The following is a 16,771-nucleotide window of genomic DNA, read 5'->3' as shown; positions in this document are numbered from 1 at the left end:
GATAGACAAACAAGTTAAGCATCATCGGAAGGAAGTAATCTCAAAATCCAAAAGGTAAGACGTTCTATAGGGCACTGGTCTTATCGATGTCATTGAGACAAAGTTAAGTGGGTGGCGGATGTCACTATCCTAAATCAAAAGAGACTTTAAGGACAAGATATAACAACCAAATGTAAAGTATAATGTAGAATTCTTGATTGGATTCTGATTTGAGACACATTTGGGAGACTATAGGAGAAACTGCAATGGAACAAGATATCAAGGGGTTATTCTTAAGGTTGTTAGGGGTGATATGGAATTGTGCTCATGTAGGAAAACATCTTCATTTTTTAGAGAGTCACACTGAGATATTTTGGGGTAAAATACTATGATGTCTAATTTACTTTAAATTTGGCCAAAAAATAGGTTAAACCAATATAGCAAAATATTAACAATTATTAAACATAGGAGAAGTGAGTATAGGTATTCTTTATACTATGCTCTCTACTTTTCTGGGTTTGAAATTTATTAAAATAAAAAATAATAATAGAAAAAAAACAAGATGTACAAGAATGCTCAATGTGACACTGATTATCATAGCAAAAAATTAGAAGCAACCTCAATGTCTTTCAGCACCAGAATGGATAAATAACCGAACTTAATAAATAGACTTCACATTGTACTCCCACCAGAATGGCTAAGATGAAAAAAACAGACTATTTAGTACTATGAAGTACTAGTAAACAGTAAAATGACCAATTTTTTCTATTCTTATGTATACTTATTTTTAAAGTGTGTTTATATTTTCTTTCACTCCTCATCATAGTCCTAGCTTTCAGTACCTTACAGATGCATATATTTACTATGCCTTTATCAGATAAGGCTATCCAGGTCAGTGGTTCAAATTCCGAATTTCATGACCTTGAAACATTTCAAAACTTCACCTCCCCAAAAAAGTGGCATAAGGACTGTTGGAAATGGCATAAAACATTATTTAAACATAAAATATTATTTACTAACATCATCTTTTCACACAAGAAAGGCCATTTTATCACAAAAAGGTACAGATGAATGGATATAATCCCAGAATGAAGCACAGTCCCTTACACAGAATAAATTTGGATTTATGAAGAATCTCTAGGTCATCTGAACAACCAGTAAAAACTTGGCAATTGACAAAAAAACCTAAACTCTGGCAGTTGGGGTTTTTATCAAGTCACCTTGCTTAGGACATGGAGTATTAGAACGTGACGCATTGTTGGGCAGAATCCAGTCTTAGGAGTTCTCTCATCTGTTTGAACTGGAGGAAAACTCCATTGCCAAAAAAAATGTTAACAAACAACAATTATACATGACAATCAAAATTCCAAGCCCTCGGGCTTCCCTGGTGGCGCAGTGGTTGAGAGTCCGCCTGCCGATGCAGGGGACACGGGTCCGTGCCCCGGTCCGGGAAGATCCCACGTGCCGCGGAGCGGCTGGGCCCGTGAGCCATGGCCGCTGAGCCTGCGCGTCCGGAGCCTGTGCTCCGCAACGGGAGAGGCCACAACAGTGAGAGGCCCGCGTACCGCAAAAAATAAATAAATAAATAAATAAATTCCAAGCCCTCAGTGAGCTGGAATTTACTAAACAAGCTGCATCCAAAAAGTCCTATAACTCAGAGCCTAAGAACCACCTGGGGGTTTCCCTGGTGGCGCAGTGGTGGAGAGTCCGCCTGCCGATGCAGGGGACGCGGGTTCGTGCCCCGGTCTGGGAAGATCCCACGTGCCGCGGAGCGGCTGGGCCCGTGAGCCATGGCCGCTGAGCCTGCGCGTTCGGAGCCTGTGCTCCGCAACGGGAGGGGCCACAACAGTGAGAGGCCCGCGTACCAAAAGGAAAAAAAAAAAAAAGAATCACCTGAAGTTTATTCACAGTCCAAAGGCTCCTGTGTGTCAGCTAGCATGTGTGGTGGGTAGAACCCTGGGCTTTGGACCAACCTGATTTAGATTTGAACTCTACCAGCTACTGACTTGTAGCCTCTAATTTTTACTATCACGGGGGGATCAAATGGAATAACGCAGGTAAACTACTCAGCACAGTATCTCATGTGGCTCATGGGGTGAGCAACAAAAACACCTATTGTTACTGTACTTTCATTCCTGACGCCGAATTTCCAAAGTTTATGATTCTTCCCCAACTGGAAAGACGGAAACCTAACCAAGGAGGAGTGCGCAGGGCCGAGCACAGGTTGGCGTCACCAAGCACTAGAAAGTTCCACGTAGGACCAGGTCAGTTCACCACTTACCTGGGGGTAAGTATGGCTGCAGGTGAGGAGGGGAGAGCAGCAGAGTCCGCCAGAACCCGGGAAGGAAGAAGGGCTGGGGACAAGCGTCTGGTGCCCCGCACGCGGAGCGCAGAGCTACCCCTCACTGAGGCTGGAGCTTCCTCACCCTGAAGACCCGTTTCTTCCTGAGACCCCTGCCGCTGAGGCTTCCGGTCTGGCTGAGACTGTCAATCATGTTTCCCCGCCTGCTTCTGGTGAGTGACGCAAACTACAGCCAATCAGATTCTGTTTCTCCCACTCTTGCGTCAACTGACTGGAGGACAGAAAACAGCCAATATATCTCACCTGATGGTGTCCTGAACGCCCAGAGCTGCCTGGGTACCCATCCTGTCCAAAGAAAAAGCCCTACAGAGTTTCCTTTTAGTTTAAGAATGTCCCATAGCCCTCCAGTACATTCCTTTTATGTGTAAGTTAAACAAGATTGATTCCCATTTTGAATACTACTCAGCCATAAAAAAAGAACGAAATAGGGCTTCCCTGGTGGCGCAGGGAAGCGCAGGGACACTCTCTCTTCCCTGAGAGTCCGCGTGCCGATGCAAGGGACGCGGGTTCGTGCCCCGGTCTGGGAAGATCCCACATGCCGCGGAGCGGCTGGGCCCGTGAGCCGTGGCCACTGAGCCTGCGCGTCCGGAGCCCGTGCTCCGCAACGGGAGAGGCCACAACAGTGAGAGGCCCGCGTACAGAAAAAAAACAAAAAACAAACAAAAAAACCGAAATAACGCCATTTGCAGCAGCTGGAGGTTATCATACCAAGCTGAAGCAAGTCAGAAAGAGAAAAGTAAATACCATATTATATCACTTATATGTGGAATCTAAAATATGGCACGAATGAACCTACCTACAAAACAGAAACTGACTCACAGACACAGAGAACATTGCGGTTGCCAAGGGGGAGGGGGAGCGGGAGGGAGAGGGATGGACGGGGAGTTTGGGGTTAGTAGATGCAAACTATTACATTTAGAATGGATAAACCACAAGGTCCTACTGTACAGCACAGGGAACTATATTCAATATGCTGTAATAAACCGTAAGGGAAAAGAATATAAAAAAAGGATGTGTATATGTGTATGACTGAGTCACTTTGCTGTACAGCAGAAATTAACACAACATTGTACATCAACTACACTTCAATTTAACAAAAAAAGATTGACTCCCATTTCTTGCAACCCCCAAATTCCAAATGGCATCATTCTCTCCTCTGCCTGTGCTGCAGAGCCAGCCTCCCCAGCAGCACCTTTCCTGCTTCTCCCAACGCAGGTGTCACATTCAGTGATTTTTTTAATGCACGCCTACAAAGTGCTGAGCCGTGTACCCAGCTGTGGGAGCAGCAGTGGACACTGCAGATGCCCACACAGTGACCAATGCAGACCATGACCAAACAGTGATCCATGCCCTGGGGCGAGCAGTATTGGGGCTCCTGGAGGTGAGGGGGCCCCATTCTCCAGACTGTCCCCAACGGCTGGAATGAAAAGTTAGGATACAGCGTGTGACTGCAGAAATGCAATTGGAGTGCTTTTTCCCATCAAGATGTCCCGTTCCTTTTTCTCAGGTTTTTTCCATCAAGAGTCCCTTAAACTACATTTTCATAGGTCTTTTCACTGCAGAGCTTACGAACTCAAATGCCTCCTGGGGCCGGATATGTTATTCATTCGACACAGTCACACTTTGTATATTAAACACACGGGACTATTCTTCCCTTCAATAAAAAATATGCTCTCTGCCATTTGTTTCATCGAAAAACTATGCCCTCTCCTATGTTTGGTTTTCAAACGTTTGACAGAGACATGGACAGGAGAATTATATCTCTTCCCTCTTAATTCCATGAGAAAAAGAAAGGGCAAGTGTAATAGTAAATAGCAACTGACACTGGCCTTCACTGTCAAGGATCTCATAACGTGTGCTGGGATTATGGAAAACTTGAGAGCCCTGTCCTCATCCAAAGGGAACCTTCAACACCAGCTACTGCTATTTATGGTTATGCAGGAAAGTCTCTTTTCGCAGACAAACCAGGAATCCAGCTTTTTATGTTAATGTATCTGATTTTTCAGTGTTAGCAAAAATTCAAAGCTTCATTTTTTTAATGCCATGCAGCCCCATTTGCAGTTCAAATCAAACAGACAAGCATACAAGCAAACATGAGCTACAGGCTGCCCTGGGGACATTAGTTTGCAGCCGTTGTTGTTACAATCCTAGCCCACACTTCACATGTATGCAAATTAGATAAAGGTATCCTTTTCCCAGAGATATTTTATTGCGATTTGCCAGAAAAGTTGTCCTAACAAATATAAAAAGCTGAGATGTTCATGACATACATGGCACCTCCTGGAGTTGGGCAGTACACAACCTGCACACCTGGACGTGGCACCCCGCTTTTGTCCTCTTTGAGCTTTTCAAGATAAGCCCCTAAAATCCCATTCATAATTTTTAAAAACTGTCTTACTTTCTCATTATGTTTCTATTTATATTTGACATTGTATTTATACCTGAAAGATGAATTGAATAATTGATTAAATTATCCAGCTAGGACAAGTCATAGCTGAAACTAAAGGAGATTTGAGGGGGTTTGAAGCTTGAATCTCAGTCCCCTCTTCACTTTGTGGCACTGTGACTCTTAGAGGCACATCTGCCTGTGACGGGATAATCTATGCCATGTCCCCTGAATCCTCTCACATTCTGGAAATAGATGGATGTGATTGTTTACAGCTGGAATTCTCATTGTACAAAATCACCTTCTCCCCGCTATCAATTAATGTCATTATCTGTAGCTAGGCAAGTTCTTTACACTGTTTTCTGAAACTATCTCAGATCAGTAATTAACTCCCCAGCCATGGCTCTTGGCTTTCACACTTTAGTGAGGAGCATGACCATGAAGCCACTGGAATGTGAAAAATGAAAGTGATCCCGACGTCCTTCTATGATACAACAGACTCATTTCCTCTCTTCCACTGATAAAGGATCAACAAAAACTTTTTCCATTTTTTTGTAGGAACCCTTTAGAGGCCAACCTACTTAGTCTAAATGGCTACAGGTCACACCTTGAGGCAGAAAGTGCCTCGCAGAAATGAAGTTGGTGTTTTCCCTCTGGCAAAATCCCTTCTTAATTAAGAAGCACACCTGCATCATTGAAACACATTTGAGCCTGGGTCCGGCCAAGTGTGCAGCCAACTGTCTCCACTAATTGCCCAAATTCACCAGCACCCCCGGCTCATTACAGTGAAAAAGCTGTACTCTCCCTGGATTCCTCACAAACAATTCCCAGAGATTCAAAGAAATAACCGGGCAGGAAGGTGGCACCAAATTCTCTCTCATCTTGATGCCAGGCACACAAGAAAGCTCAGCTCCTGCAGGAAAGGGTATTTTATAGCCTGGGAGAAAATCTGAAGGTGAAGGGTTTGTTTTTTGGCCAGACATTAAATTATTCTCCGAACAAATGTGTTTTTCCTTCATACAGAAGAGACTCCATTACGCATATTTCAACATTTAAGAGGACTCCCAAAGCTCAAAAGAAAACTCAGTCAAGTATTTGAAGCTGCTCTCAGTGAAAGAAATTGATGCCTCTCAAAAGACCTTTCCGTGCACTGGAGGTGAGCGTTCCAGTCTGGTCCACAACGCACAGAGGAGATGGGGATATGGTGACTGGCAGAGGGAAGGCAGCTGGCTGATGAGTCAGGCCACCAAATGGCCCTTTGGGACACCAAACATCAAGATGATGCCAGCACTGGTCAGGGAGTCAGGGGACTGAGGTTTGAGGAATGGCCCTCCCACAGGTCATCCCAGAACCTCTGACTATTTGCTCCACAGAAGTCTGCGCTGCAGCAACGGTGATACCGGCAACGGAGCGGGTGCACACCGTAGGGAGCAGTGCTAACGAGGTCAGCCTCCAGCAACTTGCTCCTTGGGTTCAAATCCCACCTCTGACTGTGGACAGGTCACTTCACCTTTCGAAGACTCCGTCACCTCTTCTGCAATCTCGCGGGGTTGTCGTGTCCAGCCTGGGAGTGGGGTTTTCAGGAAATTATCCAAACAGCTCACCCCAAGTCCTCTGGAGTGTGGGGATCTGAGACTGGCCTGAACCGTCTCTGTCTGCATGTGGGCAGGGGGAGAGGGCAGGAGAAGTAGCTGCACCCCTACTGCCGGGGTGACAGGGTGGGTACTTCCCAAGAGCCACCGAGTCCCCTCTGGAGGACCTGGACCCCTCTAGAAGGATCCCTGTCAATGGCGTGGCCTGCACAGCAAGGAGACATGGCCAGAAGAGGCTGTGGTCCATACCCCCCAGAGCAGGAACTAAGGCAAGGGGTTCGCCAGCAGCGAGTCTGCATGGGCCACCCTTGTCGGAGGACTGTGCAGGGCATGCAAGTAGCCAAAGAACCCTCAAATGTACCCCCGAAGAAAGAAAGAGTTCTGGATGTAGGCAAAGTCCAGAGAACCAGAGTCTTATCTGTATTTGTTTCCTACTGCTGCTGTAACGAATTACTACAAAATCAGAGGCTTAAAATCCTTTCCAGTTCTTCAGGTCGGAAGTCCGAAACGGATCTCACTGGGCTAAGGCCAACCTGAGCTCCCTTCTGGAGGCTCCCAGAGAAAATCTGTTTCCTTACCTCTTCCAGCTTCTAGAGGCTCCATCTTCACGGACACCAATGTAGCTCCCCACTCCTGGCATCACATCTTTTTCTCTGACTCTGTTCTGCCGCCCTCTCCACTTTTAAGGACCTTTGGCATTACACTGAGAATCCAGGCTCATCCTCCTATTTTAATTCCATCGGCAACGTCAATTTCCCTCTGCCACGTAACCTACAATACTCACAGGTTCCAGGACTAGGACAAGGACAGCCTTGGGGGCCATCATTCTGCCGCCACACCCTCAAGAGGCTCTCATGTCCCCACAAACCTTGCTCCCCCTGCATCTGCAAGGCTCCTGGAACTAAATGTCATTCTTTCTCTCACTGTCTGACCTTTTCCCTCCTCGCACAGTCATCCTGCTTCTCTGCTGTTTCCCTGTCTGCAGCCAGCATCTCTGCTTGGAAATTTGGCCTCCAGCTCACAGACCTAACACCTAAGGCTGAGAATGAATGGTGGAAACATTCATTTCCAATGCAAAGCGCCATGACTGGCTCTCTAATCGGGAAGCAATAAACATTGCTCTCCGCGTGTATGTGCACGTCTCTCCTTCCTAAGACGCCGAAAACAGCACCTGCTGAAGGTACCATCACTCAGGGTCATCTGAATGTCCAGTGCTTCACCAGCCCAGGGACACAGACAGTCACACTGAAATTAGTGATACAAAGGTCGCTGGCAAGTGGCCCCATCTGTTCCCTCGGGACCTCCAGGTTCCCCCATAAAATCCACCAACACCAACCCTCTCTCTGGGAGTCCGTGAAGGCTCGGAGATACGCTTCCTGGGTCTTCCACAGCCTCCAACTTAAGGAAAGCCACCATCCTCTGTGAAGCACTTCTTTTAAAAAAAATGAATTTTTAAAATTTTTATTGGAGTACAGTTGATTTACAATGCTGGGTTAGTTTCAGGTGTACAGCAAATTGAATCAAATATGCACATACCTATATCCACTCTTTTTTTTTTAGATTCTTTTCCCATATAGGCCATTACAGAGTATTGAGTAGAGTTCCCTGTGCTATAAAGTAGGTCCTTATCAGTTATCTATTTTGTATATAGTAGTGTGTATATGTCAATCCCAATCTCCCAATTTATCCCTCCCTCCCTTATCCCCTGGTAACCATAAGTTTGTTTTCTACATCCGTAACTCTATTTCTGCTTTGTAAATAAGTTCATTTGTACCTTTTTTTTAGATTCCACATATAACCGATATCGTATGATATTTGTGTGAAGCACTTCTTCACAGAGGCTGGTGTCCTCCAGGAAAAGGCCAGTGTCCTTACAGTGGGACTGTCACCACTACCTACTCTTGATGGATCAGGGCAGCCCTGTCAGTACAAGAGGGAAGCAATCCCTCGCCCACTCAGTGCTTCCACGGGTTATCTGAAGCCCAAAGAAGCTCTGTTCATGAAACTAGATAAGCCTCCATAGACTGCATACTTTTTTTTAACCCTTACCCCCAAACCAGCTCATGGGCCCCTTTGTCTCATAACTGACCAAGGACACATGTGGGTCTTTTAACGCCTGACTAGGAAGCACCATGAACTTCAGAGCAACCAGACAGCACGGAATACAAAGGTTGAGGGAAAGCTAGTGGTCCACAGGGCAATCAGGAGCCCCGCGGGCAGAGCTGAGAGGTCACAGCAAAGACTATGAACCCACAAAATCCAAAAGATTTACTATCTGACTCTTTACAGAAGATATTTGCCAAACCCTGACCTAGATCTTGGAGGGCCTAATAAACCAGGTTAAGGGATTAAGCTTTATCATAAGGACAGTGATGACTGGATGATTTAAACAGAACTGACACAGATTTACAACTTTAAAACAACCACTCTGACTGCAAAGTAAACGATGGAATAAGGAGGGAAAGAACGAAGACGGAGAGTCCAGTTGGGAGGCTGTATCAACAATCAGGTAAAAACGGAGGGTAGCCTGGACTAGAGATGGCAAAATTAAATGAGCGCCACTCATTTTAATCCCGAATGCAGTTTTTGTTCCTGCACTGTCTTCAAGTACCACTAGATGGCGCCACCTCATAGAGAAAAATCCCACCTTTATCTTCAATATCTAAGTTCTTATTTCAGTGTGCTGGGCTAACCCTTTGGGAACTTAAGAGCTGTAATTCAAGTATTTCATTGGTTTAATCCTTGGAGTAAATTTTAAGAAGAACCTACATCATAAGTTAAGTTTATGTCTGTATTCTGTGGGTTTTAGCAGAACAATAAGCAAGGGTTTTATCAGAAACGGAAAGATGAACTAAATTCACCTCTCCAGTTAAAATATGCTGGTGTAGGCAACAGAAAAATGGACAAAGACCCAATCAGCCCAATTTACTAAAGAAGATATGCAGATATCAATGGGCACCCCCGCAAAAACAACTGCTCTGCATCACTAATAATCAAAGAAATGTTCATTAAAACAAAAATAAGATATAATTTAGGCCTAGCAAGACTTTTTTCTGAATGATGATCCCAGCATTGGCAAAAGCATGATAAAATGGGCACCCTCAGGAATTGGTGATGAAAGTGGAAACTGGTATACTATTTCTAAACAGCAATTTTTCCATAAATATCCAGAATTTTTTTTTTTTAATTTCACTGCGCCACGCAGCATGTGGGATCTTAGTTCCCTGACCAGGGATCGAACCAACATCCCCTGCATTGGAAGCGCAGAGTCTTAACTGCTGGACCACCAGGAAGTCCCTATCCAGAATATTTTAATTCTGCCTATTCACTGACCAGTGAATTCACTGACTTCTACAGGTATCTAAGGAAACAGTCACGAGTATGGACAAAGGTTTTCACCTAAAATGTCTACCACAACATGCTTTATAAACTTGAAAGCAATGTAAGTGGCCAACAGCAGAGAAATCATCCATCAGGGTATGTCTACACCTGAGTGAATGAAAAAATAATTCCTGAGCCTCTCCCTATGCCAGGCACTGTGCTGAATATTGAAGACACAGCACTGAACACAATGGCCAGGTCCTCACTGTCCTAGGATGGAATTGTTAAAGGTGTGCTATCTTCAGAGAATATTTCATGAGTTGGGAAAATGTTCATGATATCATAAATGGAAGCAAAAAAGATTTTTTAAATGTATATGCAGGGCTTCCCTGGTGGCGCCGTGGTTAAGAGTCCGCCTGCTGATGCAGGGGACACGGGTTCGTGCCCCGGTCTGGGAAGATCCCACATGCCACGGAGCGGCTGGGCCCGTGAGCCATGGCCGCTGAGTCTGCACGTCGGAGCCTGTGCTCCGCAACAGGAGAGGTCGCAACAGTGAGAGGCCCGCGTACCGCAAAAAAAAAAAAAAAATGTATATGCAGCATGCTGCAAACTTCTTTAAATGTATATTATGATAGAATATGAAAATTTTCAGCCCACAAATTCATGTGTGCAACAAAGTGCACATTTCTTTATTTTTCATAAATCAACTTGATTTTACTTCTGAGCCCCAGTCCTGCAAAGGGGTTAAGAAATTCGGCCTCGGTCAGGCTCAGGCCTTCCTCTTCCTACCCTCCAGGGTTTAGTCAAGGTTCTCACCCAGGATCCCATCATCTTTGCTCATGTGTGCACAGCAAGGGTCCCCAAATGCCCATTGCCAAGGCCCTGTGGTTCTGCCACATCTGCTGCTCTGGTATTTCTGACCAGTAAAGGTTACAAGTCCGGCAGACACTTATGCTAAAATCCCCAAAAGCAACCTTGGACACTCCGTAGGGCCTGCCACTCCAGGTGTGGTCTGAACCAGCAGCACGGGCATCATTGGGTACCACTGGGTCAGAATCTGCATTTCAACCAGACACCTAGGTCATTCGTGTGCATATTACAGTATGCACTGCCCTAGGAGGCCTTACCATACCTGCCTGGTAGAGCCCAGGTGGAGCTCAGGTTGGGGTCGTTCTGGGAACCCTGGGGCTAATCACTCACTAGCCCCAGGAAATAAAGACAGCAAAGAAAGGTCTTGTAGGCAGCTTCAGCCTGCTGCCCTGTCCCTGCTATAGGCCCCCTTCCCAGTTACAGAAGATCAGGCCCTGCACCTACTTTAATGAGGGAAAAGCAGGAGAAAAACTCAAGGAAGGGGTATAAATTCTAGTCACAAATATGTCTTGTTTTTCATAAAATCAAGACTAAAAAGAAAATATCATAAAGAAGGTAGCAGTAACTAAAAATAGAACTACCATACGACCCAGCAATCCCACTACTGGGCATATACCCTGAGAAAACCATAATTCAAAAAGAGTCACGTACCACCATGTTCACTGCAGCTCTACTTACAATAGCCAGGGCATGGAAGCAACCTAAATGTCCATCGATAGATGAATGGATAAAGAAATGTGGCACATATATACAATGGAATACTACTCAGCCATAAAAAGAAACGAAATTGAGTTATTTGTAGTGAGGTGGATGGACCTAGAGTCTGTCATATAGAGTGAAGTAAGTCAGAAAGAGAAAAACAAATACCGTATGCTAACACATATATATGCAATCTAAAAAACAAAACAAAACAAAAATGGTCATGAAGAACCTAGGGGAATAGAGACACAGACCTACTGGAGAATGGACTTGAGGACACGGGGAGGGGGAAGGGTAAGCTGGGACAAAGTGAGAGAGTGGCATGGACATATATACACTACCAAATGTAAAATAGATAGCTAGTGGGAAGCAGCCGCATAGCACAGGGAGAACAACTCAGTGGTTTGTGACCACCTAGAGGTGTGGGATAGGGAGGGTGGGAGGCAGGGAGATGTAAGACGGAAGAGATACGGGGACATATGTATATGTATAAGTGATTCACTTTGTTATCAAACAGAAACTAACACACCATTGTAAAGCAATTATACTCCAATAAAGATGTTAAAAGAAAAAAAAAGAAGGTAGCAGTACTATAACTTATTTTATCTCTTCCTTAAGCTTTTCTGCATTGTTGTTTTTCTACAATAAATATAAATCAATTTACAAGTAGAAAAAAATTAAACATCCCTCAGTGGAGTATACTCATGTGGACAAGACATCTAGATGCAAAATGAACCCAGAAAGAACATGAAAAATTGGACAACTCAGAGTAGAACTGAAAAACAACTTCTTAGACAGAGGGCACATGTTCATTACATCCACTGAAAGTCTGGCCAGATTGCTCAAAAGGGGTGTCTAGAGTCTTCTCAGTGCTTTGGAATTTATTTATTTAATCCTATTTCCTGTTACAATTTTTGAGCTTTTAAAGAAAAAGAGGAGGGTTCCATGGTAATTGCAAGAGGGAGAAATCTGCCAACTCGTGCATGTCTCTCCTTTTAAAAATAATGCAGAAATTATAGGACATTCCAATAAAATTGAAGCTCTTGTTTCAAAGGACTCTTAGCATGAATTACTGAGATAAGTGGCTACTTAGAACAAAATCCCCGATACCAACTACAAGCCCCTTGTTGCTGGGTTCTTGGGCTTTTACAAAATCTGCAAATGGCTGGAGCCTCGCTGAGGTCAACGTAAGGGACACGCAGCATGTTGGATGGATGTTTCCTATTTCCTGCCACTTGCTCCAGAGGCAAAGTGCCCAGGAGGCTCAGTCTCAATTTTCTGAGACCCACCTCCTCAACCTCATGTCAGAACTCTCCCCTGGGAAGAGATGAAGAGAGGAAATGGAGTTAAATGTATGAGTAGGCAGGCGAATGTGCACGGATGTTTATTTCAAGGAAAAGTTGGCGAAGAACAAAGCAAGTCATGGCACATCTGGCCAACTCATCCTTCCTTTGTGCAAGTCGTTGTTGAGTAAATCGAGTGGGATTGGCTAGAAGACCCTCACTGAGACACTTTCTTCTCAAGAACAAGGGCTTTTTTGACTCCAGCCCTGCCTGAGCCTAGCAGAGTTCCAGCTCATAAATGATGAGCTTCATCACTCTACACCATTCACTTAATTAACACATTTTTTGAGTATCTACTATGTGTAGAGTATAAAATCTCCCCATTCTCTGTCATCTCACAGGCACTTTCCATGGACAACATCCCTAAGCCTCTGAAACCCACTTCTTAAATTCAGAAGACTTTTCATGAAAGAAAATACATTCTCTAGTACAGAAATCAAGATGAGAGCTGTAGCTGCATTATCCTGGTATCAGTGAGGAGGACATTTACTGAGGGTGATTAATGGTGGCTTTGAACAAATAGAACTGTTCTCACTCTCAGAGGCAGCCAGTCCAGAGCTGGTAAGTAAGGTGGTACTGTGCCAATAAGTCCTCAGGGATCCAAGGTCTTTCCAAATCATTATCCCTGGATTGTAGCACTAGTCCTCATGGTCCAAGATGCTGGCTGGAGCTCCAGCCATCACAGATATCTTCAGAGAGCAGGATGGAAGAAAGAGCAAAGGACAGAGATAAGGGCAGAGGTAAGCTCTCCTTAGGGAGTGTTGTTGAAAGCTGCCACACAAAGCTTACATTCTCATCCTATTGGCCAGAATTTAGCCACATGGACACATCTAGCAGCAAGGAGGGCTGAGAACAGAGTATTTGCTCTGGGTCGCCATGTGTAATCTTGCTGTTATCACGGAATGGTGGAGAGTAGATACTGAGGGAGGCAAACCAGCTGTCCCTGCCATCATGTGTCTGTTGGATCTTAGACTACTGTCGAGAATGTATTTGATGAATTAAAACATGCTCATTACTTTAGTCCCTGCATTCTGAGCATCGTTTAAAATTTAAAGGTGAGGGGCTCCCCTGGTGGTGCAGTGGTTGAGAATCCGCCTGTTAATGCAGGGGACACGGGTTCGAGCCCTGGTCTGGGAGGATCCCACATGCCACGGAGCAACTGGGCCCGTGAGCCACAACTACTGAGCCTGTGCGTCTGGAGCCTGTGCTCCGCAACAAGAGAGGCTGCGATAGTGAGAGGCCCGCGCACCGCAATGAAGAATGGCCCCCGCTTGCCACAACTAGAGAAAGCCCTTGCACAGAAACGAAGACTCAACACAACATAAATAAATTAATAAAACTCCTATCCCAACATCTTCAAAAAAAATTTAAAAAAAATAAAGGTGAGCTTTATTGGTGGTGTCACTCATTGGCTACTTCAACAGCCTCATCCTCTTGAAGTTCCTCAGCTGGAAAGATTCTCTAGGCCGTGAGGAGCCCTACCTGCTGCTCTCCAACAATTTAGCTATCAGTGGAGACTGGGAAACAAAGGAAGCATTGAACAAGAGGGAATAGCAAAGTTAGTGGAAGCAAAAAGAAAAATCACAGGGAGTCGAGGGTTCATTGGGAAGTGTGAATCATTCATCTCATGAGTTTTTTCTCAAAGGGAAAAGCATCAATCTCCTTGGGGTTTAATTACAGCAAATCCTAGGCTTAAGGAATATTTGAACCGAGGAGAAATTGAACCAGTACATTACCACCAGGGCATCTAGAAAATTAGCAAGTCGAAGAGGAAACAAAGCATCTTTGGGGACCTATAGGCACCTGCTACTTGCTTTATAGTTTGAGAAACTGCTAGTTATCGCAAGGAATTTCTGGGATCAGATGACCTTACCCAACACCAGATGATCTATCTGATAAACCCTAAGGGACCAGAAATAATTCCATGACTAGACCTGGGTTTCTCAACCTTAGCACGACTGACATTTGGAGCTGGATAATTCTCTCCAGTGGGGGCTGTCCTGTGTGTTGTAGCAGCATCCCTGGCCTCTGCCCCCTAGATGCCAGTAACACACTCACCTAGTTGTGACAACCAAATGTTCCCCTGGGTGCAAAACAGACTCCTGTTAAGAACACTGGTCTTGATCTCCTTTTAGAATTTTGTAACAGAGACTCAAAGCTGATAGCTATGGATTCGGGTTTTATTCAGAGACTATTGTATTATTTCAGTTTAATATTTTCACTCCTTTGTTCTTTCGTTCACTCATTCAGTGACCTTGGGACTCAGGAGTGGCCAAGGCAGGGAAGCTTATTTGCCTGGCACTCAACACACACTGGGGCCTTGATAAGCCCTGTGTAAGGATTGTCACGTGACTACCACAACTGCCCCCAAAGCCCATACTACTGTTGTCTTCATTTCAGATAAAATAACTGAGATTCAGCAAGGTTGAGTCATTTGCCTAAGAACACACAGCTAGGAGATGTCTGGTTGCAGGAACTTGAACCCATATGATCTGAGCCCAGAACCTGCACTTTTTTTTTTTTGCGGTACGCGGGCCTCTCATTGTTGTGGCCTCTCCCATTTAGGAGCACAGACTCCGGACACACAGGTTCAGCGGCCATGGTTCACGGGCCCAGCCACTCTGTGGCATGTGGGATCCTCCCGGACCAGGGCACGAACCCGTGTCCCCTGCATCGGCAGGCGGACTCTGAACCATTGCGCAGGGAAGCCCCAGAACCTGCACTTTTAACCATTAATTTAGCATCAACAACACGCCAGACATTGTGCTTGGTGCTTAACATCATCTCCAACAACCTAAGAGGGAGGGGTTATTGGCCCCATTTCACGGATAACAAATCCTGGCTCCCCGCCTGCCCCTCTGAGTAAAGCAGACTGCTATGAGAGTTGGAGCCACTTTATGGAAAGAAGTCTTTGGAGACTGGATGCAGCAAAGCAGCTCTGCTCAAACCAGCTTGGAGTCCGTGGTTTGGGTCATTTCAAGATTCTGATTTTTAACCATTTGGCTGCATCATCAGAGTTCTCAGACAACTTGAAGTAGAATTAACCTAGCAAAGAAAATAAATAGAGGAAAAATACCCCATTTACCCTAGCAGTATCAGCAGCAAACATATAATACATGGGGAGGAATTTAAGAAATATAAAGAAAATGTTTTCATTTTATTAAGACATAAAAAGGAAAAAAAGTGAAGCCTATTCTTTTACGTGGGAAGTCTCAACAGTATGAAGATGTCAGCCTTCCTTAAACTCATCTATAGATTTATCTAAGATAAAATGTTCTTCTGAAGGCTACCCCGCAAGGGATGGACATGCACAGAAACCAAGGAAGTCTGGCAAACAACAACCGCCAATAGTTATTGAGAGATTACTAGGTTCCAGGTACCTTAGCTAGGTCCTAGCATTATCCCCTTTTACAGATGATGAAACTGGGGTTTTAGAAATTTGGTCAAGATCCCACAGGTAGTACAAGCGGGCGGGAAGGGCAAGACTGGAACCCAAACAGTCTTCTTTAAACATTACATAGTATTGACCTCCTCTTTTGCCCCCAGAGTAGGATGTGGTCTGTCTTTCTTTAAAAAGAGAATCTTGGTCATCTTGAGGAAGTGACATTAGAGATAAGAAATGGCATACCTTTTAATATCACTCCTCAAAAAAGGTTAATGGATGAAAAGAACCTTGTGGTTTTATGACACAGTGTGTTTACATATCACTTTGTATATCCCTCTGTTAAAAGACTTATGATGTTATCTTGTCAGTGTCTAAGAGTCTATTCACCTTGTCAGACTATAAGCTCCTTCAGGGCAGAGACTGTACCATTAAGGATGCTTTTAGCCACAAATAACATAATAGCCTACTAATAGGCTCAGATGAAACAGCAACTATGTTACTTAACAAAAGCTTATAGGTTCAGTGGTTCAATGATTGCAGGTCAGCATTGTCTTTCTCTCCCCTCATGGTTACAACATGGCTGCCCTAGCTCCAGACATTGTATCTTCACCAAAATGTGTCTCAAGCAGAAAGCAAGTTAGGAGGGGCAAAAGTCTTTCTTCTTACGTGCTTTTTCTCTTTTCAAAAAGGAAAATAGTTACCAGTAGCCCCTAGACAACTTCCCCTTATGTCTCATAGACTAGAGTTGGGTCACATGACCACACCTTGACCATTAATGAAGAAAGGGGAGTAGGATTGCCGTGACAGGCTTAGAACAGTTATGATTTATTCCCT

The sequence above is a fragment of the Mesoplodon bidens genome (assembly GCF_964165515.1).
Source record: "Mesoplodon bidens genome assembly, chromosome: 15".
NCBI classification, from domain to species: domain Eukaryota; kingdom Metazoa; phylum Chordata; class Mammalia; order Artiodactyla; family Ziphiidae; genus Mesoplodon; species Mesoplodon bidens.
Note: the sequence above shows the minus strand (reverse complement) of the source record.